This window comes from Heterodontus francisci, chromosome 13, assembly GCF_036365525.1.
Source record: "Heterodontus francisci isolate sHetFra1 chromosome 13, sHetFra1.hap1, whole genome shotgun sequence".
In the NCBI taxonomy this organism is placed as follows: Eukaryota; Metazoa; Chordata; class Chondrichthyes; order Heterodontiformes; family Heterodontidae; genus Heterodontus; species Heterodontus francisci.
The window spans coordinates 85,776,756-85,792,945 of record NC_090383.1 but is presented as its reverse complement, the minus strand read 5'-3'; the positions used below and the strand labels follow the sequence as shown (position 1 = coordinate 85,792,945).

Below are 16,190 nucleotides of genomic sequence, written 5' to 3'. Positions count from 1 at the left end.
CCTGCTATGATCAGTTTGTGATTTTAAGGTATGACTTATTGGAAATCCTGCTATCTTCCCCCCTTTGCTTTTTGCTCTTCTCTCTTCCTTTTCTTCCTTTAAGCATAGAGACAAAGAATGATATTGTTGCTCCTACACTTGTGACCTACTAACACATGACAGACATCAAACCTGAAACCTTCTTAGTCAGTGTCATACTCACTGTAATAGTGGAGAAATCGGTCATGGTGAAGCTATCTAAGCTGAAATTCCAACACAAGTATCGCAGAGTTCTACAAAAGCAAAATACTGTGGATGCTGGCAATCTGAAATAAAAACAGAAAATGCTGGAAATATGCTGCAGGTCAGGCAGCATTTGTGGAGAGAGAAACAAGAGTTAACGTTTCAGGTCAGTGACCTTTCATCAGAACTCCAGGGCCAAAGGGAGTAGTAATGGAACAAAAAAAGAAACCAAGGATGTGTCCAGAGCAAGTGTGAATGAATATGCTGAACAGCTGCTGTGCAAAAGAAAAAACAGGGGAAAAAGAGAGTAAAATTGAAACCTGCAAAGAAAGATGAAACGAATTGGGGGCAGAGATTATGATCTAAAATTGTTGAACTCAGTGAGTCTGGAAAGTTGTATAAGTGCCCGCCGAAAGATAAGGTGCTGCTCGTTAAGCCTACATTGAGCTTAATTGGAACGCTACAGGAGGCCGAGGACAGAGAACTCAACATGAGAGCAAGGTGGAGAATTAAAATGACAGCTGACCGGAAGCTCTGGGTCTTGCTTGTGGGCTGGTCAGAGGTGTTCTGCAAAACGGCCACCAAATCTGCGTTTGATCTCCCCAAGCTAGAGCAGCCCGCATTGTGAGCAATGAATACAGTATACTAAGTTCTAATGAAAGGTCAGCGACTTGAACATTAACTCTGTTTCTCTCTCCAAAGATGCTGCCTGACCTGCTGAGTATTTCACAGAATCACAGAGTTGTTACAGTGCAGAAAGAGGCCATTTGGCCTATCGTGTCTGAACCAGCTCTCTCCTAATGAGCATTTCACCTAATGCCACTCTCTCGCCTTCTCCCTGTAACCCTGCATGTTCTTCCTTTTCATATAACAGTCTCATTCCCTTTCGAATGCTTCAATTGAACCTACCGCCATCACACTCGCAGCCATTGCATTCCAAACCTTAACCACTCACTGCATGAAAAAGTTTTTCCTCATGTCGGTCCAGCATTTTCTCTTTTTCTAAGAGCAGATTTCAGTTATGTGTACTTCTGCTGTATATAAAAAGTACTTTGTACTTAGTTAAAAGTTGTTGATAACTAGAAATTCCAGTACTCTTTTACTAGGAAACTGCATCAAAGTCACTTCACGAGTGTAGCATAGAGGGATTTGTGAAAACTGACATCAGAAGAAATGGTTATTGCTTTTGACCATCAATTTTATTGTTAACGTTTTTTCTCTAACATTCATGCTCAAAGTTGTCTTGCAGCTGTTCTCCCTTTGTTTTAGGGACAGTAGTGTGACATTCTGGAAAATATGCTGTCACCTTAACACATTTTTCAAATGTTTTCACCCCTCTTCTGAATTGTGTAGTTTCATTCAATATGTTTGTTTTGGACAGTAGTTGCTCGTTGGTAGTTCATTTGAATAACTTATAAAACTTCATAACTGAGCTTGCATACTTAATATCAGTGGATTATTTAACCATGGCATTATCAACTCTGCCTAATCCTTTTTTCCAACAATTGCAGATGAACAATTTTCAGTAAAGACCGTTGGATACCTAATGAGGGTGGGACTCTGAGTGATTTTCTCCTCTAGGCCTGGGTTTCTGATGCTAGTTGTTAACACTTTCTGCTGTTAATCTGGCTATTCAGCACAGATCAGCAATTTATCTGGAACCTAATTGGTCTGCATTGTTCAATTACCTTTTAGCTTTATTGAGTCATGGAGGGAATTTGTATGCATGTTTTTAGGAGATTCTGTTCTGTTTTAATCTGCAGTAGTAGATCAGGGTAAAACTAATCAACCTAAGAAAAAATGTAATCTGAGACTGTCATAAAAGTGTACAGGTTCAGACCTTCCCTAAAACTGCACATTTGGTCTCAGTGAGGTCAAATGATCAAGGAACAGGGATCCGTACAATACTGCAATTCCTCTTTCAGATTTCAGAAGTGGAGTCACAATGCATTAGTCTGGTTTGTTCTAGTGATTTGGAGATGATGGGAATTTTTTTTTTATAATACCCTTTATAAAAGAATGGGGTTAGTAGGAAATTGGACTTGTCAGTAAAACTGAAGAAAATCAGCTGAGAACAGAAGATCCAAACTATCTCTTGGCACCATTATAAATCTGTTCACAAGGACTGGAGCAGGCTTGTAATCATGGCTTTGGATTACAGCACACGGTTGAAAAGATGGCGGTTGGGAGATAATAAAAGTTCACACATTAATATTGCAGGATGTGGTAATTTTGAAATAGTACTCCAGGTGCTATTGCTGGTGCTGTCATCCAAGTACAACTGTTTATCGTACAGAATTTGTTTCTCTCAATACAGAAAATTACATTTGCGAGGGGAAGAAAAGGAAACTTCTAGAGGTTCAGAGATGGATTACGTCATTTTTTTTGTAATGAGTACCTTGTTTCTGTCTTCTGTTTCCATGCTATCCTTGTTAATTAGTGCTGTTCAGAAACAATTTAATCTTTTTCCAATTTAATTAAACATATAAAGCTAATCTTTAGTTAGCTGAGCAGAAAGATAATGTTGTGCAGGATGAGCTATAGACATGTTACCATTTTTTCTGCCTGTATGAATGCAGTAAATTCATTCTTGAGTCGGGAGTAGGCAAAAATGTTACACCTGATTATTAGCCAAACTTGAAAAAATATATATAATTGTTTTTTGGAAATATTTTCACTTCAACAGACCCTTGGTTTGTTAAACAATTACCGTTGATGCAGATGTTACAAAATGTTGAACAATCTTATTTCTTAATTCCTCCCCAAACCTTGGGGTCCCCTGCAACAGACTTGCAGAAGGGCCAAATGGTCGTCTTCTATTTGGTTTTTGCCAGTAACATTCTAGTCTGGTTGCCTGAATTTGAACAAGAATGCCTTGTGGTAACTTGCCCTATTTGTTTTTGTTACCTTCCATGTGGGGAAAGTGATTTCTACTGTCTCTTGATAAGAAACCTGAGGTCAGCCTTCCACCTCTCCATTTATATCACAGGAACAAACCCGTGTACCAGAATACAGTGGACCACGAACTCACTCTGCTACCTTGTGTGACAGCTCTCAAACTAAGTACAATTTCCTGTTTAGTGGTGACTCTTTTTGAAATATTTAGTGGTCATGTCGAATCTGCCTGGAGCAATAGTTTTTAAAGGGGGCATATCCATGCAGTATTGCTCAGCATCTTTTTTGAGCAGCCTGTTTATGGTAACCATATGTCTCCAGCAGGCACATGTACTTAAATTGGCAGTTTTGCTCAGGTTGGTGGGGATTAAAGAGAATTTATTTGGGTGTAATTATGCTTTCCTGCGGAGGTTACATCGAATTGGTGCAGAGTAGATCGAGCTTTGTTCTGTGCTGTGTCTGACCCAGGAGAGTACATGATGCTGAAACTAGGTGTCCAAAGTGGAGTTATTTTTGAGATTTGTTGTCCATCATTTCCAGACTAAAAAGGTCTCCCAAGCATTGAAGAATTGTTGGTTGAAACCGGGCCTTTTTAATGCATATCTGCATGTCTGTGTTCTGTCATGTCATTGCTGTTGCTTGAATTGGTTTACATAATTTTATACCTGGATCTTAATGCTGGAAAATTGTAGCAAATGCAGTTCTAGTTACATTATATTCCAGTAGACTAATCCTAAAATTTAACTTGATGCTTGCTTTAATGGCACATAGAATTTATATAGTGATTAGCTGAGCCATTTAGATTGTCAAAGTCCCATGCTTGATCCTTGGTTTGTGTATGTTGACTTCAGCTGTGTTAGCAGATAGTGCATCGGAGTTGGCCTCCGCATTTCGTTTAGGTAGGAGAAAAATAGGGAGGCAGGCAAGAACTGCTGCTGAGGTGAGTGCCTCCGAATGTTGCTGAGGAGGACTGGAGTAGTCTCATCTGCTGTATCCCTCGAGGCAAGTAACCTACCAAACTTCTTCAAGGCTTAAATATGAATAATAGCAACATGAGTGAAATACTGGACGGTGCCCTGCAATTGTGGAACAATACCCTTGCAAGTAATAAATGCCTTCAGAAAGGGAATGTAGAAAATTTGGCGATGGAAATTGGCATTTTTCTCCATGCTCCACTTTCATCAAAGAAGAAAATGAAATGTTTGGGTTATTACGGAGCACTGCAATCTTTTCCAGTTAATTTAATTTGCACATGCCACTACCAAATGACATTATATTCTTTTTCAGCATTATGATTAAGAAACATCTAAAAGGCTTGTAATTGTCTAGCATCCTATTACATCGCTAAAATGTTCTACAGTGAATTGAATTGCAGAGACTGCTACGCAGGTAAATGCAACAAGATCCATAAAAATGGAACCTGAAGTTATGAATAAAATAGCAAATAATTTTCCTGTCAGTAATGCAGATTTGGGGAAATAAAAGAATTGATCCATTTTTTTGCTTTAATAACTAACTTTACCTGTTCAGTGAGTGAATTGAAAGGAATCTGATTTTCATTGTCTTAAAATTTTGCCTTGTACATTGTCCAATCATTGTGGATTTAACTCAGTACATCAACGATTCTGGTTCTGTAACTTGCTGTTCAACATAGGTAAATGGCAATTCAAATTTTATGTGTTTTAATAGTATCCAATGTGGATGCACTTTAGCACTGTTGAGACCAAATAATGGAGTGTAAGGTGCCTATTTTATATCTGCATGCCGTATTTGTGCTTGTATATTTTTTGAAATGACTGAGTGGGATGTAAGCAAATTTAAACTCAGTAGTGGAAATTTTGTGAGTAGCCATTGTAGGTGCAACGTAAGAATGAAAATGTAACCTGGTTGTGTTCTGTGGTTACTAGGTTTCCTCTGCACCATACAGTAATATGAACCCATTTACTGAAACTGTGGTTGAAACTCTTATGTACAATGTATAACTTCTTGTAAAAGTAATGAGTCCTACAGTAGTTCACAGCCCAAAGCTGTGCTCATTCAAGTCATTGTAAGCTACAATGATTTTCTTTTGCACAAGTAGCTTTTTACTAAAAATACAAGCAGGAAATGCACAGGGTATGATCAGTTTTGAGAGTTTGAATTGCTGTAGCATCTGCATGCTTAGCATCCAGCGCTGCATAAGACACTTCAGGCCCAGTATTGCAGGATTTTTGTATTTGTTTGTAATAAACTGTACTTACATTTTTTCTTCAACTGGTTTTTGTAATGTCTTACAGTAAAATATCCAGGCAACCTAACACATTATACCGAGAAAGTACCCATTTGGCTTTAAAACAGATGGGTGACATCCACTACTTCTAAAACATAATTTCAAGAGAGAAAAAAATATGATTGACATGCAACCTGAAATGAAGCTCATTGAGAATTTTAGGATGTGTATTTTATGGTGCTTAGCGCACAGTGCTTCACAATGCTGCTTCCAGGAGTACACTAAAGGTGAATTCACATTTGGGCCATTTTTATATTGTCTATTACAGATGTGGAAGAATAATGCTGAAGGGAAGACCTATGAGTGCTGCTGTTTCTGATTTTGTTTCCAATTTGCTGCTGGTTTCCTTTGGATATTTTGGAGGTTAAATAAGATGGAATCCTGCATTTTATATTCCTGGCAGTAGTTGGTGTCAGCTTCCAGAAGTATTTGGGTCTTGAGAGGCATGGAGTTTACATTGTCTGTTCCAGTTTGAGGGCACGAGTGCTGCTTGGGTATTGCTGATAGCAATAGAGATAAAGCCACAATCAAGAGAGACTGACTGGGAAGTACAGATCCAAAGTTAGCCGTACAGATGTCCAAGGCAGACAGAGAGCGTGTTGTCTGATCACACATGGCACTTCGTTGCCAAGAGAGGAGTAGTTCATTTCTAAGCGTAGATTCTGGTCCTATCCCCATCTTGGTCCTATCCCCATCACTGCACTAAGACCAGCTTCCTAACTACTATGTAACCAATAACAAAAGGAGTAAATGTACTTTTCTATCAGTATAATTTGATGCACACCTTTTACTTTGAGACAAGCTCCTGCCAAAAAAGGTATTTGCTTCTTTTCCCTTTCACTTTAAAATTAAATGTTTTCCTTGAGATGATTAGCTATTTGTTTCAAAAAGATTGTTGAAGGGGAACAGTGAGATATTTGTGCAATTGGTACTTGCTATTAACTCACTTTCATTGGCATGGAATTATTACTTGACATCTTGATAGAGATCTTCATACGCAGTATATTTACTATTGCGAAGTTGAGCAACAGTTTGCTGCTATACACACACCAGTGGTTAAAATTGATGGTAGTGTAACTTTGTCATCTGGATAGTTTGCTCATATTGCACATCATTAAGTAGCGGTGTCTGTTGGTCCACAGAGGGCTGTTTTGCAATTTTGGACTGAAACCCCTGGCTGCAGTGATGAGCCTGGACATGTGATCCTTTTGCTAATCAGGCCTGTTGTCATGTAACGTCCTTTACATGTACTGACACTGGTTTAAGTTAATTTTTGATGAACCTGGGGAGCATCAAACTTTTTAATCTTTTAGGTAATCCTGTTGGCTCTGATTGTACAGGCTTTTTATTAAACAGTAGTTCAAACAACTGCTTTACTGAGTACACGACATTCACCAGTTTTTGCCTTGATTTAAGACTTGTGTGCTCCTACCCAGATAAGTGATGGTGATGTACACTTGTGAGCAAATGTACAGGCATTTGACTTCATATTAAATGCATGTAAAAACTGTCATTTTGTTTCATAAAGAACTAACATTTAGTACTTCATTGATATGTTATTCTAAGCAGGTTGAACTGCTCTCTTCCTATGGAAATTTAAGGGACATCTTTTCATTTCCCATGCTGGAAGTTATTTTCAAAGTATATTCTTAAATCCAATGTTAATACATTTTTGTATACTAGCCTTTGCTTATTTCTTTAAAATACAATTTACAAAAGGAAAATTGTGCAGTTATGCAACTGAAACAAAATCTGGAGTTCACTCCCAGCTTCCTGTTTTAACTCTACAGAAAGATCCTCGCTGATGTGGGGGGGAGGGGCAGCGGGGGTGGGGCGGGGGGTTACCTTATCCAGATGTCCACTTTTCTTGTTGGTGCCTTGACAACAACTTTTAGCAAGCTCTTTATCCATAAAGCACAAGGGCTTGAAAGGGTAGACACAGGTTGTTTCCTCTGGCTGGGGAATCTAGAACACAGGGACACGGTGTCAGGTCAAGGGGCTGATCATTTAGGACTGAGGTGAGGAGAAATTTCTTCACTCAAAGGGTTATGCATCTTTGGAATTCTCTACCCCAGAAGGTTGTGGATGCTGCATCATTAAATATATTTAAGGCTGAGATGGACAGATTTTTGGTGTCTCAGGGAAATCAAGGGCTATTGGGAGTGGGTGGGAAAATGGAGTTGAAGCCAAATGGCAGAGCAGGGCCATTTGGCCTACTCCTGCTTCGATTTCTTTTGTACTTATTACTGCAGCACCAAAACCTGTTTCTGCTTGATATTCATACTTCTAGCAAGGATCACTGTGATCATAGAGAGCAAGGACAGGAGTTCTAGCTGAGCTGATTTTGGGCTGCACACCCCAAGACACTGAGCCTCCTTTTTAACCATCACCTCAGATCAGCTAACTCAGCACAGATTGATGATTAAACCTAATACAATCCATGTTTACAAGCCTCAGTTACTCATAAGAACATATTAAAAAGGAGGAGTAGACCATAGGGCTCATCAAGCCTGCTGTGCCATTGAGTATGATCATGGCTGATTTTGGTCTTCAATTTCACTTTTCCACCCGCTCCCCATATCCCTTATTCTAGGTGTGGTCTCACCAAAGCCCTGTACACTTGCAGCAAGACTTCTTTATTCTTGTATTCCAATCCCCTTGCCATTTGCTTTCCTAATTGCTTGCTGTACTGAATGCTAGCTTTGTGTTTCTTGTATGAATACACCAACATCTCTCTGAACATCAATATTTACAAGTTTCATGACTTTTAAAAATTATTTTCTATTCTTGCAACCAAAATGCATAACCTCACACATTCCCCACATTATACTCCATCTGCCACCTTGTGACCCACTCACGTAACCTGTCTTTATCTCTTCACAGTTTCTTTGCCAGTGCATCCATTATCTCTGCAGCTGTCTCCTCACAGATTGCATTCCCACCTAGCTCTATCATCAGCAAACTTAGATACATTACTCTGTCTCTTTGATTAAGTCATTAAGATAGATTGAAAATAGCTGAGGCCCCAGCACTGATCCTTGTGGCACTCCACTAGTCACAGCCTGCCAACTTGAAAATGCTGCATTTATCTGTACTCTCTGCTTTCTGAATGTTAACCAATCCTCTACCCATGCTAATATATCACCCCAACTCCATGAGCCCTCATCTTGCCTATTAACCTTTTGTGTGGCACCTTATCAAATGCCTTTTGGAAATCCAAGTTTGCTACATCTACTGGCTCCTCTTTATCTACCTTACTAGTTACATCCTGAAAAAACTCTGTTGAATTTGTCAAACAGGATTTCCCTTTTGTAAAACCATGTTGACTCTGCCTGATCAAATGATGCTTTTCTAAGTGCATTGTTAAGACTTCCTTAATAGGTTCTTGCACTTTCCTGACAACTCCTGTTCGGCTAACTGGCCTGTAGTTCCCTGTATTCTCTCTCCCTCCTTTCTTGAAAAGCAGTGTTACATTTGCTAACTTCCAATATGCTGGGACTGTTCCAGAATCTAGCGAATTTTGGAAAATCATAGTCAGTGCATCCATTATCTCTGCAGCTATCTCTTTTAGAACCCTAGGATGTAGGCCGTTAGGTCCTGGGGATTTGTTGGATTTTAGTCCCTTGAGTACTTTTTCTCTGCTGAAATTAATTACCTTAATTTCCTCACTCTTATTAGCGACTAGGTTACCCTCTATTTCTGGTATGTAATTTGTGTCTTCTACATTGAAGACAGACAAAATATTTGTTCAGTATCTTTACCATTTCCTCATTCCCCATGATACTTTCTCCTGTCACTGCTCCTAAGGGACTACTCTCTTTTTATATATTTACAATCTGTTTTTATTTTCCTGGCTAGTTTGCTCTTCTATATTTTCCCTTTTTATCAACTTTTTGGAGGCCAGTTGGTGGTTTCTAAAACACTCCCAATCCTCAGGCTTACTACTATTCTTTGCAACATTATAAACCTCTTCTTTTAATCTAATACTATCCTTGGTAAGCCACGGGATGGATCTTTATCTCAAGTTGGTTCCACAACAGATTGCTCCTAGAAACTCTCATGAAAGCATTCTACAAGCTCATCTTTCAGACTACTTTTGCTAGTTTAATTTGTCCAGTCTATATGAAGATTCAATTCCCCCTCAACTATTACATTGCCTTTGTTACAAGCTCCAATAATTTCTTCTTTGATGCTGCATCCAATGGTATAACTACTGTTAGGGGGGCCTATAAACTACTACTCCTAGTGTTTTCTGCCCCTTGCTATTCCTCATCTCCACCCATACTTACTCTACTTTCTGATTCTCTGAGCCAAGATCCTTTCTCACTATAATGTCCTAATGTCTTCATTATCAGGGCTACTCCTCCTTTTCCATTCTGCCTGTCGTTTTGAAATATTGTGTACCCTGGAATATTTATTTCCCAACCTTGGTCACCTTATAACCATGTCTCTGTAATGGTGATTTGATCTAAAGAATTTATCTTCATTCGCACCACTTGTTCAACTTTGTTAGTTCAACTTATTGTGGATACTTTGCAAATTCAGATAAAGTGACTTCAATTTTATTTTTTTTCCTACTGTGTCCTTCATGAGCATTACTCTCTGCACTATCACAGTTAAATTCTCTGTCCCTTCCTCTCCTATTCAGCTTGACTTTTACCTACATCACTATACTTTTCTATTGCTTCAACTTTTCTCTTTGGATTTCTAAATCCCCCTTCACCCGAACCCTCCTTCCCTTCTGTTAATTTAAAGCCATTTTTCCCTATTCTGACCATAATTTGCTGGTGACTCTTAGGTCAAGCTCTGTCCCTTTTTGTCACACTCTGGTTACCATAACTGTATCGCTACCCTGCATTACTGCCTTGTCCTTTCTCTTTAAATCTCCAAATCTCCCTTCACGTGAACCCTGCACCCACCCCCACTCTTAGTTTAAAGGCCTCTCTGCAGCCCTAGTTATACGACTTGTCAGGACATTGCTGCCAGCATGGTTCAGGTGAAGGTCATCCCAGTAGTACAGCTCCCTCTTTCCCCAGTATTGGTGCTATTGCCCCATGAATCGAAACTTACTTGAGCCACGCATTCAACTCTCTGATCTTATTTACCCGAGTTTGCTTGTGGCTCAGGTAGTAATTATTACCTCCATGGTTCTGCTTTTTAATTTAGCCCCTAGCTGCTCGTACTCCTTCAGCAGAAACTCTTTTAGTCTTACCATTGTGTTGGTACTTAGGTGCACCACGACGATTGGATCCTTTCCCTCCCACTCCAAGTTCCTCTCCAACCCCAAGGAGAGTTGAAGTTCCTCGAGCTGCATGCACTTAGTGCAGATGTGGTTGCTTTGGATCACACTGGTGTCCACTAGCTCCCACATGCTACAGCATCTATACATCACCTCCCTTGCCATATTTATTATATTTAACTAATTCGGTATCAAGTTTAGAAATATCACTCGACTGTTATCTGTAGTTATATTAAGTATTTTAACTAGTTAAGCTATAAATTTACTGCTATACCTCTATCTCCCCAGTACCGGTTTAAACTACTGCCCTGTTTAGGGGGATAAAATCTTAAACTCAGTAGCCAATTACTTACCTGTTCAAAGGCATGAATTAGGTGAACACTCACCAGCTACTGGAGGCAGAAAAAAAGATATAAAAAGCAGCATCTCCTTCCCCATTCCTCGTTGCACTCAGTCCTTGTCTCCATTCTGTGCTCCCACTGACTGATCCACCTGCTGGGGGCGTTTGTATGCATGTACCTTTTGTTTTACAAAATATCAAATTAAGCTTGGCAGTGCTAATGTGTTATCATTTCTGGATATTGAGCCATTCCTACAGAGATAACACAAAGACAGATAGGAAAGTAAGTTGTGAAGGGGACATAAGGATATAGATGAGGGATATAGATAGGTGGGCAAAGATGTGGGAAAATGTTAAATTGTGCATTTTGACAGGAAGAATGAAGAAGAAGCATATTATCTGAATGGTGAGAGATTGCAGAGCTCTGAGATGCAGAGAGATCTGGGTGTCCTAGTGCATGAATCGCAAAAAGTTAATATGCATTTCAGCAAGTGATTACGAAAGTCAATAGAATGTTATCATTTATTGTGAGGGGAATTGAATATAAAAGTAGGGCAGTTATGCTTCAGCCATACAGGGCATTGGTGAGACCACATCTGGAGTACTGTGTACAGTACTGGTCTCCTTATTTAAGGAAGGCTGTAACTGTGTTGGAAGCAGTTCAGAGAAGGTTTACTTGACGAATAGCTGGAATTCAGTGTCACTTGCTGTTGAGGTTCACTAAGAAAGAATAGCCGTAGTTGAAGGTACTGTAGGACTGTTTATAACTTTGGAAGATACTTCACTATAAACCACTACTTTCAGAAGAAAAAGGTGAGGGAAGAAAATTGGAGATGTTGGGGGAAACGATTATACAGCATCAAGATAGAATGGAAATATAGTGGACTACTTTTCAAAGCACTTAATATGTTGCTTTAGCTATGGTATATGAATTTCAAAATATACTAGGTTATTGCGTTGTCTCACTGGCCAGACTGGTGTTCATTGAAGTTATTCTCATGACTGCATTTTACCTGCCTTTATCATACCCACTAAAGTCAGGAGACCCAATTAAACTGGACTGGCAATGCATTTTGTTCTCCATTTTGCCATTTTATACTGAAGTGTAGTATTGTCCCCAACTGTCATTTTCTGTAATAGTGAAGCACAAATTGGTACTAGTCAGTGGTTTTAGCACATTTCACCTTTAGGTCCAGTCTCAGACTGGCCCAGGCTGATGGAATGAAAGTTATCTCTGTTTGTTGGCAGTAATTGTCCACAGCGGAATGAATTTGAGGAGACTCAACAGTGCTCTATCTTGAGTTAAGCTCGCCATGCAGAACTGCTCCAGATTTCCCACTAAATTAACAATTGTATTCTGAGGGCTGCTCTTTAACCGCTTACTGTAGAAATGCATTCCATGCTCCATCGACTCTCCATGCAAAGAAATTTCTCCCAAGTCCTCTTTACTCTCTCTCCGACTGTGCTGAGTTGACGACTGGATTGAATGCAGCCAGAGGGATTTGTCCTTTGTTCAGTTTATCAAGTTCTTTCACGTCTTCTTTGCTCAAGGCTTAAATCCAGTTATTCACTGTTTCATGTTGTGCATTCAATATCCTTACCCTGAGTAAGGATATTTCTGAACTACAGACTACATTGCTGTTAAAATAACCTTCTGTCACTACAAGTGTTTCACTGAAGTGTTTGTTCATCAACACTTGTGCTGTCTTTGATGTTAAGAATAGTGCTAACACTTGTAAATAATCAAAATGCATAATCTACTTGTAATAAAAACAAAAAATTAGAATTGTTTTGGGGAGCTTGCCTTGATTGTTAGCACTTTTGTCTCATCAAGCCCCACTCCAGGACTTGAAGATCGAACTGAAGTTGAGACTGTAGTGCAGCACTGAGGAAATTATGCATTGTTTTCTAAATATTTGTACAGGCGACCAGTCTTTCATAAATATGAATTGTTATATCACTTTCAGATGCTGAATGGAATTTAAAAAGGACCGATCATTGTAATGCAGTGTGACCTATTTTAAACAAGTGAATGGAATATAAGATGGGTTGCTGTAAAATAACAATTTTATATGTTGAATGAACTTCAGTGGCAGAAGTCATTTCTCGTTTTCCCACTTAAAAGTCATGATGTAGATTTTGTTTTACAATTTCTGAAAAGAAATCCAGTAAAGCCTCATGACACATCCTAAAGTCAAAAATTAGATGATGAAAACTTAGGTACATTGAATTTATTTTAATCTTCCAATGACTATACCATCGTATTGACACGTTTACAGATATCCCAGTATGGTGCCCGTTAGGGACAGCTCCTGTGCCAAAAAAAGTGACAGTGAAGATTAATGCTAACCTTTACATTGAACTAAGCATGTGTTTTGTGAGGTTAGACTGTCCTCCCCACAAATAATTTACCAGAATAAAATTCTGTTTGCAAGTCTGTACTGAAATGGATTAGTGCTAGAATCTAGTTCAAAGATGTTCTGAAGAACACGAGAGCTGAGTAATATGCACAGACATCATGTTCCACAGAAATTAAAAAAAAACAAATGGTAGAAGTACACAGCCGAGCTATCATCATTTTAAAGTGATGATATTGTACGCCCTGCTCTGTTGGTTTTGTCACCTAAAACAAAACTTCTGTTTGATGATGTGCCTTTTGTGTATTTTCAGCATTTTATGTTATTTCAGTCTTCCAACATTTAAAATGATGAAATGTTGCAGCACATATGCAGGCTGTTTGGCTCATCTGGTTTGCAGCAGTTCTACATTTTCTGTTTATCTCATCTTGTTGGGATGATGGTTAGATGTAAACATAACTGAGAAATAACACTTCAAAGTTGAAACTGGGAATTGGAAGATTCTGGGGAATTGAAGATGGGGGAAGGTAAAAATGTATATTTTTTTGAGTTGCCTGTGGAGTCATAGTCATTACGGCACAGAAGTATTAGTTAAATATTTTATGCGTGTAAAATCAAATGTACAGAACTTAATCATTGAGTAAATTACTTGGCTTGAGGCAAGTTCAAGTTTTTTTTGCGTTTGTAATACCATTAGTAAGGCATCTGTATGCAGTCATCTACTTGAATGATCTAATGCAGTGGGGTGATATAGGCCAAGGGGAATTCATTTGTCATGCGTCCACTGAAGATTCTTGTGAAGGTGATTTGATTTGAGATTCATCCTCACAGCAACTCTACTGATTATTTACGATGTTTCTGCAGTATTAGTGAAATGTTTTTTTTTTCTTTAGACTTGGGTGCCCAGCATTCAGAACCAAAGCTCTCAGATTCAGACTCCTGTAGTGTGAGTAGAAAAATGCTATATCTTACAGTATTGATGCGCAATCTGTTAAATCGTGTCTGACTGACAGCAACAACTTATATTTAAATAGCACCTTTAACATATTAAAATGTCCAAGGCACTTCACAGCAGCATTATGAAACAAAATACCACACTGAGCTACATAAGGAGTTAAGTCAGAAGACCAAAAGCTTGGCCACAGAGTTGGGTATTAAGGAGTGGCTTAAAGGAGGAAAGCAACATGGAGAGGCGGAGAGGTGTGGGGGGTGAATTTCAGAGCCTAGGGCTTGGGCAACTGAAGGCACAGCCTCCAGTGGTGGAGTGAATAAATTTGGGATGCCCAAGAGGCCTGAATTAGAGAGCGCAAATAGCTCGGAGGGTTATGGGGCTGGAGGACATTATAGAGGGAAGGAAGAGGCCATGGAGGGATTTGAAAACAAGGATGAGAATTTTAAAATCATGACATTGTTTGACCTGGAGCTAGTGTAAGGCAGCGAGCACAGGGGTGCTTGTTGAATGGGACTTGGTGCGCGATAGGATACAGACAGCAGAGTTTTGGATGACCTCAAGTTTGCTAAGGGTAGAATGTGGGAGACCAGCCAGGAGTGCATTGGAATAGACAAGTCTAGAGGTAACAAAGGCATGAATGAGGGTTTTAGCAGCAGATGAGCTGAGGCAGGGGACAAGTCGGGTGATGTTCTGCAGGTGGATGTTGGCAGTCTTAGTGGTGGCACGAGTATGAGGTCGGAAGCTCATCTCTGGGTCCATTACGATACACAGTACCCAGATTGCCAAAAATATGGTTTCATTTCACAGTTGGCAGGGAGCGGGATAGAGTCAGCAGCTAGGGAACAGAATTTGGAGTGGGAATTGAAAACAATGGCTTCAGTCTTCCCAATATTTGATTGGAGGCAATTTCTGCTCATCCAGTACTAGATGTCTGATAAGCAGTCTGATAATTTAGCGACAGTGAGTGCAGTGGTGATGAGGTAGAGCTGGGTGTCGTCAGCATACATGTGAAAACTAACGCTGTGCATTCTGATGGTATCGCCATGGGATGGCATGTCGATGAGAAATCGGAGGGGGCCAAGGATAGATCTTGGAGGACAACCAGAAGTAATGCTGCAGAAGCAGGAAGAGAAACATTGCGTGAGACCCTAGGTATGATTAGATGGATAAGAAAGGAACCAGGTCAGAGCAGTCCCACCCAGCTGCATGACAGTGGAGAAGCCATTGGAGGAAGATGGTGTGGTCAACCGTGTCAAAGGCTGCAGACAGGTTGAGAACAAAGAGGACGGAAGGTTTACCTTTGTCACAGTCACTAAGGATTTGTGACTTTGATCATGTTTAGCAACTGTGCCAAGGGATTCAAACATGGAGTTCCAGAAAAGATGGGCACGGATTTGGGAGGCTATAATACGTTCCAGACCCTTGGAGAGTAAAGGAAGGTTGGAGATGGGAAGGTCGTTTGCATGGACAGTGAGATTAATGTGTGTTTTTTTGAGGAGAGGGGTGATGACAGCAGAATGAAAAGAGAGAGGGCCAACACCTGAAGAGAAATAACAGTTAACAATATCTGTTAATATGGGGACTGGGGTTTGGAGGGACGGGCGGTTGTGTGATCAGAGATAACTTTGTCTGTGATTAATACGATGGGACTAGCAAGACCACATGAGATGTCAAAGTCAAGCAGGTGGCAGTGAATATGGGTTGGGAAGTTTACATGGAGGGAGAGACTTAGGGAGGATAAAAGGGCAGTGAACTCTGAGAAGAGAGAGCGTGATGAATTGAGATGGAGGTTGAAATCATCATGGATGAGAAATCATTCTGTACAGAGGCTGAGGGAGGAAAGCAGTGAAACTATCTCACTGAGAAAATCTTTATCATACTTGGGAGGGTGGTAGAGAACAAGGATTTTGAATGAG

At 39.8% G+C, this 16,190-nt stretch overlaps 1 protein-coding gene across 16 annotated transcripts in view; it reads left to right on the top strand.

The window, feature by feature from the left end:
- LOC137376473 (transcriptional-regulating factor 1-like) overlaps positions 1-16,190 on the top strand; it is a 281,859-nt gene that overhangs the window by 101,837 nt on the left and 163,832 nt on the right. For 12 of the 16 annotated variants that reach the window (XM_068045119.1, XM_068045107.1, XM_068045112.1 and 9 more), the window contains one exon: positions 14,216-14,268. The exons of the other annotated variants lie outside the window; for them this stretch is intronic. The gene's annotated coding sequence lies outside the window, so the exon portion shown is untranslated. The remainder of the gene's footprint in view (positions 1-14,215; positions 14,269-16,190) is intronic. 16 annotated transcript variants of the gene reach the window in all.